At 34.2% G+C, this 20,139-nt stretch overlaps 1 protein-coding gene across 2 annotated transcripts in view; it reads left to right on the forward strand.

The window, feature by feature from the left end:
- Cdk13 (cyclin dependent kinase 13) overlaps positions 1-20,139 on the forward strand; it is a 97,933-nt gene that overhangs the window by 2,578 nt on the left and 75,216 nt on the right. The window lies entirely within an intron of this gene.

Below are 20,139 nucleotides of genomic sequence, written 5' to 3' on the forward strand. Positions count from 1 at the left end.
TCAGGATCTTTGTTCAGAAAAATTTAAAGGGTTATAATTTAATCTTTAAATTAGAGTAAAACTTTTATGTAGCTATTCTGCCTTCTTGTGATGCAATAGTATTCTCCAAAAAAAAAAAAAAAAAAAAAAAGTGTATTGACATATGCTTAGCCACTAAGCCAAGTGAATTAAAACCTTTTTGAATATTTTGTAGGTTTTGTGATTCTTAGTTTCCTTAAGCTATTTGGAAATTGTAGGCCCTATGATTTAAGGTATTGCAAAAATAACATTTGGATTGCTGTTATTTTCCTATTGTTTTTAGTTTTCAGTAAGCCCAGGTGGGTACTAAGTACATCAAGTATGAGGTATGTGGAATCTAACTCAATACAATCTGTGTATCTGTAAAATTTGCAGATCTCTTTGAAGTGTCAGCATCATAAGTGTTTATAAGGATGTGATGAGAGTAGAAATCTGAACGTGAGTTTGTCTTTAAATCAAAAGATCTACAAAAATTTCTTTATTCTTACAGTGTTCGAATACTTAACGTGGCCTGTTGATAGCTTAAGAATATCTTCATTGAAGGCTGGGGCTGTAGCTCAGTGGCAGAACATTTGCCTACCATGTTCGAGGCAGCACCACATAAAAATGAAACAAATAAAATAAAGGCATCTATAACTACCAAAGGGGGAAAAAAAAGAACATCTTTATTGACAACTTTTTCAACAAATTTAGCAATTATATCTTTTATTGTTTCTATACTTTTTTGTTCATTATATGAAGCTTTATATTTTACTTTGTATTATAGTATTTTAGATTTGGCAAATGGTTTGCATTTTCACAGTTGGATTTGTTTTGTTAACTGAATAGGGCAAGTTTCAGGATTTCAGTTAGTGATTTTAATTATGTGATGTCATTTTAGGAATAGATTAAACATTTTTTCATTTTTTGTATTATTTATTTTCACAGTATTGGGAAATGGATGCAGAGTACACTACTACTAACCTGTATTCCAACCCTTTTTAAAATTTTATTTTGAGACGGTTTTGCTAAGTTGCCCAGGCAGGCCTCAAACTTTAATCCCCCGTCCCAGCCTCCTAGATGGGCTGGACTGTGCAAAAGAATGATTTTGTATTTTTAAAATTTTTAGTTGCTAGATGTGTTAGTAAGGCCTTATTTTGTATAATACTATAAGTATTTTATTTAGTAATGGTTTATATGATTAGGTTTATCTATATTTTGCAAATACCTGAACACATGTGCTCAGTACTGTTTTAGTGACTGGAATATAGAGGGGGAGAAAGACAAAGTCATTGTCCTCATGGAGCTTACATTTTAAAGGATATTCATTACTGAATCATTTCATGGTGCGTGTATTGACCATCAATATTTCTAAAGAATTGAGTTTGGAATAAGCTTTTGAATATCTTGGCCAACATTCCTGACAGTTGACCATTTGGTGTGTACTGAGTACATTTAGAGGTAGGAAATACATTCCTTTGAGTCGGCCTGTTCCATTACATTTTGGACTTGAGTTCTGGCACTGGTTTGGCTAGTTCTTTAGCAAGACTTTTGAAAACTGAGTGTACTCAACTGTAATGGGGAAATGTTTTTTGTTTTTGGCTTTTTAAGGAGCAAGTGAAAAACTTTTTTGTAAACAGCCCTATGGAAATCTAAGATGGTTGAATTATTATTGAATAGCTTGAATTGTTAGAATTGTTCATATGAAATAAAAATCCATGTCCATGTAACTTTGGAATGGTACAGCGCAAACTAGTTTTTTAAAACTGAGCCATAAAACTTTTCTTAAGGTGTGGTTCAGATTTTTTTTTTTTTTTTTTTTTTTTTTTACAATATATTATGTATTGGTTAAATGTCCTACTTCAAATGTGGTACCCAGAATTAACAGTTAAAATAGCTGATTGAAAAACTGAAAGATTTTTTAAAGCTAACACATGTAATTATTATTGTTTAGGAACAAATAATTGAACTCACTTGTCCAGTTTAATGCAAAAAAGTTTTATATTTACTTCTAAAATGTAATAATAATGGTAGGTGTTCCATGTTTGTTAATGAGCAGACTGCTCCGTTATAAGCTCCATGAAGACTGTCCTGTCTTGCCTACTATTGAATTCTTAGTGCTCAGTTTTGTATTTGGCACATATAGGTGCTTAATAAATAATTGTTGAATAGGCAAGTGAATGGGTGATGGTGTTTTATTGAATATGCAAACTTATTGTGGATCTGGATTACATACTTTTTGGGGAGACTAGTGATTGGACCCTAGTGCTTTTACCACTGAGCTATACCCCCTGCCAGCCTTTTTTAATTTTTAAGACAGTGTCTCACTGAGTTACTTAGGGCCTCACTAAATTGCTGAGTCTGGCTTTGAACTTGTAGACCTCCTGCCTCAGCCTCCCCAGTTTGCTGGATGTGATTATGTACTTCATTTAAATGTTTATTATAGACTGAGTGTTATGCTGTAAGAAAAAGCATTGTGATCTTTTCTTCTGTCCATGCAGACTTTACATATTAATGAATTGTCAGTGCAGATATTTTTAAGGAAATGCATACTCATCTAAATTAGTATTGAAACTATGGGAAAAAGATATTTTTTGATGTTACATCCTAGAAAATTATTCTTCTCCATTCTACTTCACAACCTGTTTTTTGCCCTTTTTTTTTTTTTGTATTTTCAGTCCTCAGCATGTGCATTTCTTTTTTTTGTTGTTGTTTTGTTTTTTATAATTTTATTTTTTCAATGTTAGTGTGCAGAAATACAACTGATTTTTGTGTATGACCTTTGATGTTGTCATCTTGTTGAATTCAATTATTATCTCTAATATTTTATTTGGGAATTCCTTAGGATTTTTCTGTATATAAGATCATGTTACCTGCAAAAAGAGACGGTTTTACTTCTTTTCCAGTCTGGATTTTTTTTTTTCTTTTTTTTTTTTTTTTTTAATTTGTTTTAATTAGTTACACATGACAGTACAATGATCTTGACATATCATACATTAGAATCAGATGGGTGCATTTCTTTTCATCAATTCTTCCTTAGCTTTATTTCCCCCTCTGTAACTTGTTTAAATTTTTTTTATACTTGATTGAGGTGTGTAGTCACTTAATCTTTCTGATTGGCCTTACAATAAATATGAAGTGTATTGAAAAGAAGGGCTGTTCAGGAAAGGGAGAAAATGGTACTTAGTATAGTGTTTTACTGTTTGCCAAGCATTTATAAATACCTACCATTACATTTGCCTACAAATCCTTGTGATAGATAGTTGGAAGCATTCTTATTGATGGAGTGGGAAATAGAATCTCTAAAAAGTTAATTTGTTCTAAGGTCAGCTTAGATTCAAATCCTGAGCCTTTTAAAAAGTACATGGTCTTTGCTGGGCACCGTGGTGCACACCTGTAATCCTAGCAGCTCAGGAGACCGAGACAGGAGGATGATGAATTCAAAGCCAGCCTCAGCAAAAGTGAGGCACTACAAAACTTAGTGAGATTCTGTCTCTAAATAAAATACAAAATAGAGCTGGGAATTTGGCGCAGTTGTTGAATGCTCCTGAGTTCAATCCTGAGTTACTCCCTACTATCACAACCAAAAAAAAGTACATGTCTTCATATTGTGTTGTATTGAGCCTCATCTGGCATTCAGGAAGCTGGCTATCTTCTAAATGACCTGTTTTGCTAACATTCAACCCATTGGGTGTTTATATGTTAATTTCTATTCTTTGACCATTTTTTCAGTGTTTTGAGAATTTTTTTAAAAAATGCTTTTTTTCTCTAAACATTCATTCAGCTTATCTTTTTTCTTTTTTTTTAATTGGTTGCTCAAAACATTGCAGTGATCTTGACATATATCATACATTTGATTCAAATGGGGTATGAATTCTTATTTTTCCACGTGTCAGCTTATCTTTATTAATTCATAGGTTTTTTTTGTTGTTGTATTTGAGGTACTAAAATGGAACCTCTTGCTTGTGGCCACCTCTCTACCTAGAACTATACCTCCAGCTCCAATTTGTAATTTTATGAACACTTGAGAGGATTTAAAGCTTTTGGATATTCTACTTTTCTACTTTGTCTTCACAAAGATTGGCCTAAAATATTTCTTTAAGATATTATAATTAGTTTTTGAAGATTGTTTTGCTGTGGGATGTGTTGATCTTAAGTCAGTATGATTAATTTTTATATACAATTGGTTCTTTTTATCTTTGGAAATTCCATATCATCAAGAAGCAGCAGAAAGCTTTATTATGGAATAATATCAAGACACTGAGAATCTTAAGAATATAGGTCCATCCTAAATATAATAAGTGGAACTATGTTACTTTTTAGCCTATTCTATGGAAGTACCTCTGTTATGAATGTTTTATCCTGAAAACTATTGTTCAAAATTATGTAAAATGAAGATATTTTCAAATTTTAAAAGAACTCGTATTTCTCATAAAATTTACTGTCTTGATATGTACTTGGTAGAAAAAGTATCAAAAATATAGGATACTAGAATAAGTGGATAAATTCTCACGAGTTGGAAATTGGATTGAGCTGTTTAAAGTCGTCTCTCAGAAGATGTCCTTATATGTTGCTCCTTCTCTCAAGAGTCTTATAGACCTAGCTTTTTATTTTTTATTTTTTTTTTAGTATATATATTTTTAATTGTAGATGAACACAGTACTCTTCATTTATTTTTATGTGGTGCTGAGGATCAAACCTAGTGCCTCACACATGCTAGGCAAGTACTGTACACACCCATTTCATCTTCCAAATATGTTAAGAAAAGTAAATTATCAGAAAAGGGAGAAAATGCTACTTTTTTTATTTTGATGAGAATAAAATATAAATAAAAACTGGAATTTGCATAAAATGGAATGAAAAGGGTAGTGAGAGGAACTGAACTACAACTCAGCCCCTAGATCTCACTTTTACATCTAGTCGGTCCTCCTCATATTTCTTTTCTCTAAACATTAATATTTATTCCTGCTTTTCCATTTCTAGCACTTTAGTGCAGGCCATCATTTTAAATCAGTGAACCTCCTATTAGCGCTATCATTCTGTTCTTCCTAGTTTGATCTAGTTTAGAAACATGATTAGATAATGTCCCTTCCATTATGTAGAATTAAGTCTGAATTTCATAATGCATTGTCAGTTAATGACTTCAAGTTCTGGCCCCCTCATCAGAACTCTTATTACATACTTTTACTTCTTTGTATTTTTATATTTACTGATCTTTTAGCTTGAAATGGTAAGAGATAACTTCAAACTCTTTTCATCTTCTTTGCCTTCAAAAACGCATTTCAGATCCCATTTTGAAGACTTTCTTCATTCATCTTGAAAAAGTTGTAATTTTCCCCCTGTGTTCCCATAGCATTTTGCTTTATCTTTGTTATAGAACTTTTAAAAATTCTAGTTAATATTTTAATTAGTTTGACAGCTTCAATTGTGTTTTACCTGCAAGATTATAAGCTTCTAGAAGACAAATTCCAAGACACATTTATTAGTAGTAGTTTAAGTAGTTTTAAACACATTTTTTCTCCATAGAGTAATGCAAAATAATCAACACATACCAGTTTTATCTCTAAACTTCCTTGCTTATTTGGTTCATGTATACTCTAGGATTGGGGAAATAATTGTTCTAATTTATAAATAAGGGATTTAAGAATCTCCCTTTTCTGCTTTACTGGAATGAGTAGAGGGAGCTAGTAGTTACTTTATTATGAATATGTGTTCAGATCTACTCTTTATATTTGCATTCTGTTACACTGATCAAGATAAATGACCTGTTTTTCTTGGTGAATTTGAATTAATCTTTAAGGTGGAAATTCAGATTACATCAAAATTTTTTTATTTTCCAACTCTGGAAAAGTGTAACTGGTTCTGAAAAATCAGTTGAAAATGACTGTTGCTTTCGATTTATACTTAAGATTATTCTAATCTAATCCCTTATTCTGTTCTTTTTTGTGGATATTCTTTTTTCTTTTTTGTTTTTGGTGGTGGTGGTAGTTGTTACTTTTGGTCTTGTTTTTTTTCCTTATATTTAGAGATTTAAAGGCTTTGAAGTAGGTGTTAGAAGCAAAAGTATCAAGCTTTAATACATTACTCATTTGCAATGACATTGTTTCTTAAATTTCTACATGTTTAAGTTATGGGATAATTTACTTTTCTTAACATATTTGGAAGATAAAATGGGTGTGTACTAGAGAATAAAATGTAAATAAAAACTGGAGTTTGCATAAAATGGAAATGAAAAGGGTAGTAAGAGGAACTGAAAGTGGTAAATGGGTTATCTGCCTCTCTACTGTTTGTTGCCATTGCATAGAGCACTTTTGCTGGAATATTTTGGCACTCTAAACACAATGTATTTAAGATTAACTATTTCATCTCTTTTTGGAGTCTTTCCTTTTTTTTTTTTTTTTTTTGCTGCTACTATTATTTTTCACCTGTTTACGAAGACAATACAGGCTCATGGCAGAAATTTTCATTTAGCATAGAAAAGTGTAAGAAAAAGGGCCTCTAAATCCAGCCACCTGAGATGATCACACTTTACATCTTGAACGTTCATCTAGACTTACATAAATAAGAACATGCTATAAATATTGATGTGGCTGCATCATGATAGTATGCTGATTTTAAGTCCTTTGGGTATAAACCAAGGAGTGGGATAGCTGCATCAAATGGTGGTTCCATTCCCAGTTTTCTGAGGAATCTCCATACTGTTTTCCATAGTGGTTGCACCAATTTGCAGCCCCACCAGCAATGTATGAGTATACCTTTTTCACCACATCCTTGCCAACATTTATTGTTGCCTGTATTCTTGATGAATGCCTATGGAGCCAACCTAGTTGTCCCTCAATAGGTGAATGGATAAATAAAATGTAATGTATGTATATACCCAATGGAATATTACTCAGCTTTAAAGAACAGTGAAATTATGGCATTTGTAAATGGCTGGAGTTGGAGAATATCATGCTAAGCCAAATAAGCCGGTTCTACAAAACCAAAGGCCAAATGTTTTCTCTAATATTCGGATGCTAATTCACAATAAGGCAGGGATGTGGGGGACTATGGAAGAATAGCCTCACCTTAGATTAGGTAAAGGGAAGTGGTGGGAGGGGAAGGGAGGGGATGTGGGGATAGGAAAGATAGTAGAATAAAACAGACATTATTACTTTATGTATATGTGACTACATGACCAATATGATTTTGCAACATGTGCCCTTAGAAAAATGAGAAATTATATCCCATCCATGTATGATATATCAAAGTGCATAAATGCATTCTACTGTCATGTATAACTAATTAAAACAAACAAAAATATTTTTTAAAAAAGAACATGCTACAGTGCTGCTTTGTCCAAAGTACTACTTAGTCTATTCTTTTCATTGGCTTCTAGCATTCTGTTGTAAGAGTGTAGCATAATTTGACCAAATCCACTATGATGAACTTTTAGTATATTTATTAGTTTTGCTATGTGTTATGTATTAATAGTAAATTTTTTGTAAATTTTTCCAACTGTCTTCTAGATTGGATTTCTTAGGAGTAAAATCACTGAGTCAATGATAGTACGCATGTTAGAAATTTTGATAGACTTGTCAAATCGCCCTGCGGTTTTACCAATTTACTTTTCTCATTAGTGCCAGTTCTTCAGTTTCACCAACACTTGGACTTGTCAGACACTCCATATTGTTTTTATTCGTACTTCTCTGATATCTAAAAAGGCTTGAATGTATTTTCATGTGTTGGATACTCTTATTTTCTTGATTCATTTTTCTTAAAAGAGGCCTTTGCTTATTAGATACTATTTTGTTGCATTGCAGGAACATTGCATGAGGTTTTTTTCCTTTTAACTTATTATGTAATGTTTTATTTTTAAGTTTTTGATTTGTGTGTCAGCACCTGTATTAAGTAAAACAGTAGTTTCTCCCAGGTAGCCAATGTTAAAACTTTAGTAATACTTATCTTTATCCTTGCCAAGTTTTAATGAATTACTTATTTCGTAATTCCTTTTACAGTGGTCTTTAGTACTTTTAGTACTTTTTTTTGGTATCAAGGATTGAACTGAGGGCCAGCCTTTTTTTATATTTTTGTTTTGAAACTGGGTCATGCTAAGTTGCTTAGGGTTTTGCTTAGTTGCTGAGGCTGGCTTTGAACTTGTGATCCTATTGTCGGAGCTTCCAGAGCCAGTGGGATTACAGGTGTGTGCCACCATGCCTGGCTTTAGTCCACTTCTACTTAATTTGGAAACTCCATAGTTTAGGGATTTATTGTTTGCTTTTGGACTTTCTGTAGAACCCTCCCATTTTCAGCATTTAGACTGGTCTTAAAATACCACTTTCATTGTATTCTTTTTCTAAAAATCATTATTTTTTAATTTGTAGTTGGATACAATATATTTATTTTATTTATTTATTTTTATATGGTGCTGAGGATCGAACCTACCGCCTCATATGTACCGCTGAGCCATAACCCCAGCCCTTCTAAAAATTACTGACAGAAAAAAACTTATTTATTTATTTATTGGTACTGGAGATTGAACCCAGGAATGTTTTATCACTGAATTACATCCCCAGTTCTTTTATTTTTATTTTGAGGTAGGGTCTTAATGAAGTTGCTTAACAGCTCACTAATTTGCTGAGGCTGGCCTCGAACTTCAGATCCTCCTGCCTTGGCCTTCTGAATTGCTAAGATTACAGGCATGTGCCACCATCCCTGGCCAAATTTTATTTTGAATCAAAATATTAATTGTATCTATTTTGGGGGTACAACGTGAAGTTTTGATATATGTTTCTATTATGGAATGATTGCATTAGGGGTAATTAAAAAATCAATCACATCTTTAAATTTTTCTGGTGAAAACATTTTGTATGTACACTTAGCAATTTTGAAATACAAAGTGCATTATTATAATAATCACCATTCTGTGCAATAATAGCTCACTAAATCTTATTTCTCTGTTTAGCTGAAACTTTGCTCAGCCTGTCCCCTTTCCCTATTTATCCTCCTCCTCCAGCCTCTTTAAACAACAGTCTAGTCTCTGCTTCTGTAGAAAGTCTATAAAGTCAAAAATCAACTTTTTAAGATACTGTATAACAGTGAAATCATGCAATGGGGTCTTTTTTGTGCCTGGCTTGCAGAATGTCCTTAGGTTCATCCTTGTTGTAAATGATAGGATTTCCTTTTTTTTTTTTTTTTTTTTTTAGGCTGAATAGTATTCCATAGTGTGTACATACCACATTTTCTTTTTCTTTTTCTTTTTTTAATTTAAATATTTATTTTTTAGTTGCAGTTGGACACGATATCTTTGTTTTATTTATCTATTTTTATGTGGTGCTGAGGATTGAAACCAGGGCCTCACTCTTGTTAGGTGAGTGCTCTACCACTGAGCCACAACCCCAGCCCATACCACATTTTCTTTATTCATTCATCTGAGAATGGCCACCTATGTGAGTTATTGTGAATTATTTCCTATTGTGAGTAAAACTGCAGTGAACATGGGAGTACAGATACTTCTCTAGCAGACTTAGTTAAGTTCCTTTGGATTTATATCCAGAAGTGGAATTGCTGATTGTGTGGTAATTTTATTTTTATTGTTTTGAGGAACCTCCATACTGTTTTCTATAACAGCTATATTAATTTATATTTGTACCAACAATGCAAAAGAGTTCCCTTTTCTGCACATCCTCACCAACACTTACCTTTTCTCTTTTTAATAATAGCTATTCTGCTAGATGTGAAGTGATATTTCTTTGTGGTTTTTCTTTTTTTTTTTTTTCCTTTGTGGTTTTTCAATTTGCATTTCCATGATGATTAGTAATGGTGAGCATTTTTTCCATGTACTTACTTCCTGGCCATTTGTATGCCTTCTTTTGAGAAATGTTTATTTAGGTCCTTTGTACCTTTTTAATTTGGGAATTTTTTTTCCCTATTGAATTGTTTGGAGTTTCTTATATATTTTGGATGTTGACTTCTCTCAGGTATGGTATACAAATATTTTCTCTCAAGTAGTGGATTGTTTCTTCACTCTGTTAATTTCTTCCTTTGATGTGCAGAAGCTTTTTAGTTTGATGTAGTCCCATTTGTTTATTTTTGCCATCATTAACTGTGCTTTTGGGATTGTAGCCAAAAAATCTTTCCTCACATCAGTGTTGGGGAGCTTTTCCCCTCTTTTTTCTTCTTCTACTTTTGCAGTTTTAGAACTTAAGTCATTAATCCAGGCTGTCTTGAGGAAGTTAGGAGTGGGATTGCTGTGTTGTATTTTGATTATTTCACTTTCTAAACTGCAAAATTTTCCAAAATGGCTGTCAATTTTGTATTCTGGATCAGCTGTGTATGAGCTTTACAGATGTTTCACATCCTCACCAAGAGTTCCATTTTTTTTTCAGTCTTTAATTAGCCATTCTAGTGGATTTGTAAAGTTATCCCATTGTGGTTTTGTATTCAGTTCTCTAATAATGTTGATCATCTTTTAAAGTTGGGCTATTGTAAGAATTCTGTATGTATTCTAGATACAGATTTTTTTTTTTTTTTAAAGCACTGGGAATTTAATCCTGGAGTGCTCTACCATTAAGCTGCATATCCACCCCTTCTTATTTTTATTTTGAGGCAGGATCAAATTTTCAATCCTCATGCCTCAGCTTCCTGAATAGTTAGAATATAGGTGTGTGACACCGTGCCCATCACAGTATTTTGCAAATGTTTTCTCACAGTTTGATCAATTTTCTTAACAACACTTTTGAAGAGCAAAAGTTTAAAATTTTTATGAAGGCCAACAGTTTTTTTTTCCTTTTATGACTTATACTTTTTGTGTTTAAAAAAAAAGAATTTGCCCAATCCATAGTCACAAAAATTTTCTCCTTGGTTGTTTTTTTTTTTTTAAAGAGAGAGTGAGAGAGGGAAAGAGAGAGAATTTTAATATTTATTTTTTAGTTATCGGCGGACACAACATCCTTGTTTGTATGTGGTGCTGAGAATCGAACCCGGGCTGCACGCATGCCAGGCGAGCGCGCTACCGCTTGAGTCACATCCCCAGCCCCCTCATCTTTCATTTATCTGTCTACATTCATGTATAATGTGACATCACAGTAGCACACTTTCATTGTTTTCCTCTCTTGTACAATTCTTTTTTGTTGTTGTTGTTACCAGGGATTGAACCTAAGGACGCTTAACCACTGATCTACATCCGCAACCTTTTTATTTTTATTTTCAGACAGTCTTGCTAAGTTGGGAAGGCCTCACCCTTCCCAGTTGCCAAGATTATAGGCACATGCCACTGGGCCTGACTCTTGTACAACTTTTGTTGTGTTTTATTTCTAAATATTGTTCACATTCATGTTATATAAATATGAAATTTAAAAATGTGGAGTCACTATTTACTTATTTACCTTTTCAGATGCTTTTTGTTCCTTTGTGTAGATTCAAGTTTACATATAGTGTCCTTTTCCTCTGGCCAGAGGAATGAGCTTTTTATTATTCAAGTCTGCTGTTTTGTATGTCTGAAAGTATGTATGTATTTTGAAAGATGCTTTTGCAGAATATGGAAACCTGAATCAACATTTTTTCCTTTCGCTACTTCAGCTTGTTCAGTGTCTGGCTTTGCATAGTTTGATGAGAATTTCTAGTCTTGTTTTTGCTTTAGCAACTTGATTGTAAATACTATGAGCTTCTTTTGTAATCTTAGTATCTCGTACACACCTAGTATTGTAGGTTTCAGTAGGTACTCAGCAAGTGATGTTAACTTTATTAGGATAAGAAAATGTCCAGTGCCAAAGGTTTTTTTTAAGCCTGTTAATATTAAGGTTTAGAGATAGACCATGAATAAACTCTCAGTGACTAGAGAGGGACCAAGTATGTGACTTTGTACAAATCAAGTGTGGAGTGTGGCGTCCTCCAAGTATGAAGTCTCCTGCTACTACTACATTTTTTTTTTTTTTTTTTTTTGGTACTGGGGATTGATTTCAGGGGTACTTAATTACTGAGCCACATACCCAGACCTTTTTTGTATTTTCATTAGAGATAGGTTCTCACTGAGTCGCTTTGGCCCTCATTAAGTTGCTTTGAACTTGAGATCCTCCTGCCTCAGCCTGTGGAGCCACTGGGATTATAGGGTGTGCACCACTGCGCCATCCCCTGTTACTCTTCTTACCAACTTTCCTTTTTCTCACTTTCAGAAATACATCTCAAGGCATGGTTCATTGAAACATGAAACAGTTTATGCTCAGTGGACCAGAACTTGTTTGTTTGAGCTAATCTGCAGAAAGTCAGCCATGTGTCTTTTCTTTTCCTTTTGCTTTTAATGTGGCAGAAGGAAGTAAACTTTTAGAATCAACATGAAATATTTCTTTTTAAAATTTTTTTCTAGTTTTAAAAATAACATAGTATATGTGATTCATATACTATACAGTTTATTCTTATTAATTTAATTTTTATTATTATTAGTTTTGAGGCTATTAATAGTCTCTTACTGTCTTGCCTTGGCTAGTCATGAACTTCTAGTGAATCTCCCGTCAACCTCTCAAGTTGTTGGGACCATAGCTGTGCATCACTTACTTAGCTGCCAGTTGCTCTTATAAATTGTACAGTTCATTGGTTTTTAGTATATTCACAGTTTTGCATCCATCACCATTAATATTAGAGCATTTTAATTACCCCCAAAAGAAACTCCAGTTATAGACTCTATTCCCACCTCTTCTAACACCTGGCCACCGTCAATCTATTTTATGTCTTTATGGATTTACTTATTTTGGACATATCATTTAAATGGAATCATTCAGTGCATGGTCTTCTGTGACTAGCTTCTTTAACTTAAACATGTTTTCAAGGCTCATCTGTGTTGAGCATATATCAGTAAGCTATACCTTTTTATGGCTTAATAAGATTTTTCTGTATGGATAATAGCACCTTTTTTTTTTGGTCAATTGATAGACATTTGGGTTGTTAGCTTTTTGGATGTAATGATTTATGCTCCTGTGAGTATTTGTGTATAATCTTCACATGAGTGTATGCATGTTTTTATTTCTCTGGGATATTTCCATAGGATTGTTCGGTCATATGGTAATTTAACATTTTGAAGAACTGCCACACTGTTTTCCAAAGTGGCTGCATCATTTTTATATTGACATCAGCAATAGATAAGTATTCCCCTTTCTCCACATCTACCACAAAAGTGGTGTTGAAAATAGTATCTCATTTTGCAAAGCCCTGGAGTTTGACCCCCAGTTCAAAAAAAAGAAGAACCCCATCAAAAAATAAATAAATAATAAGATTTAAAAAAAAAAAGAACCCTTTTCAAAATGGTATCTCATTATTATTTGATTTGCATTTGTTTAATGAGTAGTGAAGTTGAGCGTCCTCTCATGTGTTTTGGCCACTTGTTTTATCTTTTTTTGAGAAATGTCTATTCAAATCCTTTTTTCATTTAAAAATTTGATTGTGTTCTTATTGCTGAGTCTTGGAGGTCTTTTTTTTTTTTTTTTTAAGTATTAGATATAAGTCCTTTACCAAATATATAGTTTGCCTAAATCCAATACCTTCATTTATTTTATGTGGTGCTGAGGATCGAACCCACCATTGAGCCGCAACCCTCACCCCCCATTTTTGAATTTTTGTAGGAGAAAGAAATCTACTTTCATTCCTTTGCATGTGGACATTTAATTGTATCATTACTACTTGTTGAAAAGATTTTTTTCCCATTCAGCTGTCTTGGCATTCTTGTCAAAATCGACTGACCAGGCTGGGGCTGTAGATTAGTGGTAGAGCGCTTGCCTAGCGCGTGTGAGGCACTGGGTTTGATCCTCAGCACCACATAAAAATAAATAAATGAAATAAAGGTATTGGGTCCATCTGCAACTAAAAAATAAATAAAGGAATATTGACACATTAAAAAAAATCAACTGACCATAAGCTGAGGGCTTATTTCTGAATTCTAAGTTCTAATCCATTGATTTATTATTTTAATCATTCTCATGCTAGTACCTCATAGTCTTATTTAATTTTGCATTAAGTTTTGAAATTAGGAAGTGAGTTTTCCAAAAAGATTATTTTGACTATTTGGGTTTTTTGGATTTCCACAGTTTTAGTATCAACTTGACAGTTGGTGCTAAAAAATAAAAAAAGCAGTTTGTTTATAGATACAAGAGTACTTTGAGCGGGGAACGGTGGCACACGCCTGTAATCCCAATGGCTCAAGAGGGTGAGGCAGGAGGATCTAAAGTTCAAAGCCAACCTCAGCAAAGGCAAAACACTAAGCAACTCAGTGAGACCCTGTCTACAAAGAAAATACAGAATAGGACTGGGGATGTGACTCAGTGGTTGAGTGCCCCTGAGTTCAATCCCTGGTACCAAAAAAAAAAAAAAAAAAAAAGAGAGAGAGAGTACATTGAATTTAAATTTATTAACATCTAATATGTGAACATGGAATGTCTTTCCCTTAGACTTTTTTTTTTTTAATATTTTATTTACATTTTAGTTTTCGGCAGACACAACATCCTTGTTTGTTTGTGGTGCTGAGGATCGAACCCGGGCCGCACCCATGCCAGGGGAGGGTGATACCGCTTGAGCCACATCCCCAGCCCCGCCCTTAGACTTTTTGTAATGTCTTTCAGTGTGTTTGTGGTTTTCAGGGTATAAGTCTTGAACTTTTTTTTATTAAATCCTTAGGCATTCTTTTTCTTTTTAAGGCTGTTGTCTGTCAGCCCCTACCCCATATTGGGGATTTAGCCTATTGGCCCTTTACCACTGATTTATACCTCTAGTCCTTTTTTTTTTTTGAGAAAGGGTCTCACTAAGTTTCGAAGACTGGCCTCACACATGAAATCCTCTGCCTCAGCCTCCCTAGTAGTTAAGAGTACAGGCATTCACCACCACACACTACTACTACTACACTACTACTACTACTACTACTATTACTTCTTCTTCTTCTCCTTCTCCTCCTTCTCCTTCTCCTTCTCCTCCACCTTCTCCTCCTTCTTCTTCTTCTTCTTTTTCTTGTTGTTATTATTATTATTATTATTATTATTATTATTATTATGAGGTACCACAGATTGAACCCAGGGGAGCTTAATTTTTTTTATTTTGAGACAGGATTGCTAAATTGTTTAAGGCATTACTAAGTTGATGAGGCTGGTTTTGAACTTGTGATCTGATCCTCCAGCCTCAGCCTCCTGAGCTGAAGGTATTATAGCAGTGAGTTACTATGCCTGACCATACCCAACTTTTTTTTTTTTTTTTTTTTTTAATAAGGCTATCGTAATGGGGATTGTTTCATTTTGGTTGTCATTGTCAGCATGTAGACTTAAAATTGTGTACCCTCTTATATTGACCATGTAATTCTGATACTTTGCTGACTCATTTATTACTTCTTCTTCTTCTTCTTTTTTTTTTTTTAGTGGATTCCTTAGGATTTGTCTACATACAAAATTTATCAAGTGAAAATACTTCTGTTTTTTTTTCCCTCCAATCTGGATTCCTTTTATTTATTTTTCTTGCCTGTTGCAATGGTTAGAACCTCAAGTATGATGCAGAAGTGGCAGGAATGGACTTTGTTTTATTCCTGATTGTGGAGGGAAATTTAGACTTTCTACACAAAATACTTAGCATTGGATTTTAATTTTTTTTTTTTTTAATGAAGAATAATGGCCATGAGCCTGGTGCAACAGCATATGTTTGTAATCCCAACTATTCAGGAGGCTGAGGCAGGAGGTTTGCCGTTTGAAGCCAGCCTTAATAACCTAGTGCGACACTGTCTCAAAATAAAAAAATAAAAGGGGCTGAGTAAAACACTCCTAGGTTCAATCTCCAATGCTGGGGGTGTGTGTGGGGGAATCGGTATTTTGAAAAATCTAGGTTTTTATGTCAAGAAAGATTTTTTTTAAGTGCCTTGGTTGACCTCCTATTTAAGCATATATAACTATCCACTATTATCCTAGGGGCTTGGAATAGAGGAAAGCTCCTATTTTCTAGTTAGTGTGTAATGATTTGCCATATTGGTATCCTTATATTCTGTGCCCTGAAGAAACCTATGGACAATGTTTAGTAATGAATAATGTATGCATTAATGTTGGAATGATTAAAAAAGAGCCTGTCATGTGATGATTTAAACATTCCAATAGCCAGGAGTAGCGGCCCCTGCCTGTAATCCCAGTGATTTAGAAGGCTGATGCAGGAGGATCCAGTCTCAGCGACTTAGAGAGGCCCTAAGCAACTTAGTGTCTCAAAAAATAAAAAGGGCTGGAAATGTGGCTCAGTGGCTAAGTGTCTTTGGGTTCAATCCCTGGCACAAGGGGAAAATAAATTCCAGGGAAAAAAAACAATTTGTTCTAAGGCACCAATTCAGAAAGAAGCTTGTTTTTTCAAAGAATCAGAAAGAGGGTCAGGGTGCCTGGAGACTAGTGAGTGAAAGAGGGTGTAATAAAGATGAGAGGCAATTTAAGTCTTGTGAGTCATAGTACACAGTTTGGTTTTTATTCTAGTTGCAGTAATAATCCATTGGAGAATTTTTGGCAAAGGTGTGGCATAATCTGGTTTATGTTAAAAGATAAAGACATGAAATAGAAGACAATCTGTGATAAATGCTAATATAATTTTAGCAAATGAGGAGGTTATGGAGGAGGTCAGAATTTAACCTTAGCTGTAAAAGATATGTAAGAAATAAATGGAGGAGAAATAGAATGGTGTGATGGCAATAAATAGTTGCAGCCTTTGAATTGGAAAACTTAGGCTCTTTCTGTTCATGGTTTGTAACCTCTAAAGAAATTTCTTAATCTCTTTATTTTAGTTCTGCTATCATCTTTCTCTGAAGTTTGGTTGCTGTGAAGAGTAAGGCAAATTAAATATTCTCATAAATGTGTTTCATAGACTGTCAGGTTCAGTGTGTATATTTGTTTATTAAAAAAAAAAAAAACGCCGTCCGTCTGGCATTAAGCTATTGGCTGGTGGAGTGATATAAAAGTAAATGAGACTCAGATTCTGTTCCTCTAAGAATGTGATAAATATCTAAAATACAAAGTTAAGAGTGAACCTGGCCATAATAAGAATGCAGAAAAAGCCAGGTGCAGGGTTACATGCCTATAATCCCAGTTCCTCAGGGAGCTCAGAGTGCCGAACAGCAGGTTCAAGACCAGCCTGGGCAATTTAATGAGATCCTGTCTCAGAACAAAAAATAGAAAGTGCTGGGTATGTAGCTCAGAGTGCACTTGGGTTTGATCTTCAGTACCACCTCCCACCCCCTCAAAAAAAAGGTAAAATGCTATGAGATTCAAAGAAAAGAGAGTGTGCTTCTTGCTTGGAGCTAGTGGTAAGGCTTTTTTTTTTTTTGTAATATATATATATATATATATATATATATATATATATATATTTAGTTATTAATAGACCTTTATTTATATGTGGTGCCGAGAATCAAATGCAGTGCCTCACACTGCCTGGTAAGGCTTTTTGAAGAAGGAAGGACAGTTGTTCTAGGCATTAAAAGATGGGTAAGATTTCAGTAGAAGATAGAGGAAAAGTGGTACACTTGGGGGCAAATCTATGGAAGTAAAGACATGGAACTGTTGGGCAAATCTAGTACTTGATAGAGAAAGTGAGATTAGGACTAGAAAGACCATGCAACACCTTGTTGGTGGGCTAAGGAGGTGAATTCCATTCAATAGGAATACCATTAACAGTGTATTTACTGGTGCAAATATTGAGCACCTGCAATTATGAAGTTTGTGCTAGGCCAAGTCTAGGAACATAAAAATAATCTCGGTTATATTGGGGAAGATAGCTTATTTAATTATGTTTTTTTCCGATGAGATTTGAGCCAAGTGTCATAGGTTCATGGAACAAGGAACATTTCTGGCTGCCTTACATTAAGGGAAGACTCATAGAGATGGTAGACACTATGTCGAGATAAAAAAAATTCCTTTATTTAGCAGATAAATGAGGTGAAGAGAGAAGTGTGAGATGTTATAAGCCTGGCATTTTATGTTTTAGCTTGACTGGACAAGGACTTTATGTGTATGCCCTGGCTAGAAAGAATTTTTGTAGGAAAAAAATTTTTTTAAAGTTTTGTTAGAGTGGTAATTAAAAGATTATTTAGGTGGCAGGATGGAGTCAATTAGAAAGGGTGTAGATTTGAGAAGGAAGATGGTAAAGAAACTATTGCACTGGACCAAGTGAATGTTGATGTAGAGCAAATGTGTAATAGTAGTTTTGGAATAAACTGTCTTGAAAATTGGAGAGATGTTTAAAATGTAGAGTTGGTAGGACTTGGAGATCAATTGGGTGTGGAAGAAGGGAAGAAAGGGGACTATGTAGAATATAGAATAACTTCCATGTTTCTGCTCCTTTGCTGTGTGCCATTGCCAGGAATAGAATATATTTAAGGAGAAAGAAGGTGGATTTGAAGAGGATATCTAATAGTTTTAGCTATATTATGCTGAAGGTACATGTGTGATAATTGGGAGTGAGGAGGGTGATAGGTTATTCAGCAATATTAAGGTGATCATTTAAGTTATATAATTATAAAATAAATTGTTGTGAGAGAAAGAATATAGTAAGATTTCAGTGAGGATATAACCCAGATTGTATTTTTTTTAGAAGTTTATAGGAAATGAGAATTTTTCTATAACTGGAAGGATTGAGAAAAATACAACAGCAAGTATCATCACTTACTCCCCCATCCCATGTCTGTTTTTAAAGTTCTTAAAGACTTGGATTATTTATTTCTTGAGGGGAAAATAGAATTGAACGGCAAAGATTTAGAAGTGATCGAGTAAGTAAGCCAGTTACAGCCATAGTGGAGTCTAGCATACTGTCTTTCAAACTTTAATGGGGATATTGTTAAAATGCTGGTTGTGATTTTAGTAGGTCTGATCTGGGGTCTGAGGGACAGCATTTCTGGCAAGCTCTGCTACTGGTCTTTGGACAATACTATTCTACAGAGTATGGGATCCATAGCAATACAGAGGAGTTAGTTTTAGGAGGTAGAGGAACACTTCTCTGAAATGAGGTGGATGGAAATATAAAATTTGCGTGTAAGAGGTCATGCCTGATAGTTTTGGAAAGAGGTTGTGAGTTAGAAGAAAATTGTGAAAGTTTGGAATAGCTAGCGAGAAAGGAAAATGAGTGAGTGTGGGACATGTAATAATCAGTGAACAGTATGGATTAGTTTGGTTATGGTGTCTGTAAAAATAAATGGAGCAGAGATATAATATGTAAAGAGTTTTGACTAAGAAGGTAGTGAAAGGGATGCTTGAGGGAAATGAGTTTTTGAAAAAGTAATACCACTTTATATTTAGTGCAACAGTGCTTTTCAGTTCAGTAAGCATTTGCATCCCTATTTAGGAAGTTAACAGGGTTTTAAAATTTTAATTAATATTAATTTACTTTGGTACTGGGAATTGAACACAGGGGCTTTCTATCCCTGAACTACTTCCCCAGCCCTTTTTATTTTATTTTTTTGAGACAGGGTCTTGCTAAGTTGCTGAGGATCTTGCTAAGGCAATCTTTCTAATTTCCAATCCTCCTGCCTCAGCCTTCTGAGATGCTGGGATTATAGGCGTGTACCATCGTGTCTTGCCATCAACAGAGTTTTTAGAACGTGAAAAAAGCAGATAGAAACTTTAGGTTCAAAAATAATATAGATACTGGCTACTGTATTGAACACCACACGTGTAGAACATGTCTATTATCCCATAAAGGTCTATTGGATGATTCTGTTCTCAAATATTTTATATAATAAAGATTTGGACATTACTATAGTAAAACTCTTAGGAAGCTCAAAATTTGGATGTAGGCACTTAAAAATCTGGGTTTAAGTCCTGGTGTACAGCTAGATGAGTCAAGTTTGTAGAAAGAAATGAATCCAATTTACATTTCAAGAGACTTAATGAAGGAACCACAGAAGGGGGTAGGTCAAAGGAACTCACTGGGGATTTTTTTTTTTTTTTTTTTTTTAACTAGTAACAAGGAACTCCAAAGGGGTAAGAAAAATATAGTACTTTTGGAGTCTGGTCATAACTGTGGAGAAAAGTTTGCATGACAGGAGCTGTGATGGTGGTGTGGTAGTGGTGGTGTGAGGGATAAAGCTGTCAGAATTTGTTTTTGCTTATTAGGCACAATTTTCAGAAGACCTGGATTTTTGGAGAGCCTAATATAATTGAGTGAGCAGTATACCAT

This window comes from Callospermophilus lateralis, chromosome 1, assembly GCF_048772815.1.
Source record: "Callospermophilus lateralis isolate mCalLat2 chromosome 1, mCalLat2.hap1, whole genome shotgun sequence".
Classification (NCBI taxonomy): domain Eukaryota; kingdom Metazoa; phylum Chordata; class Mammalia; order Rodentia; family Sciuridae; genus Callospermophilus; species Callospermophilus lateralis.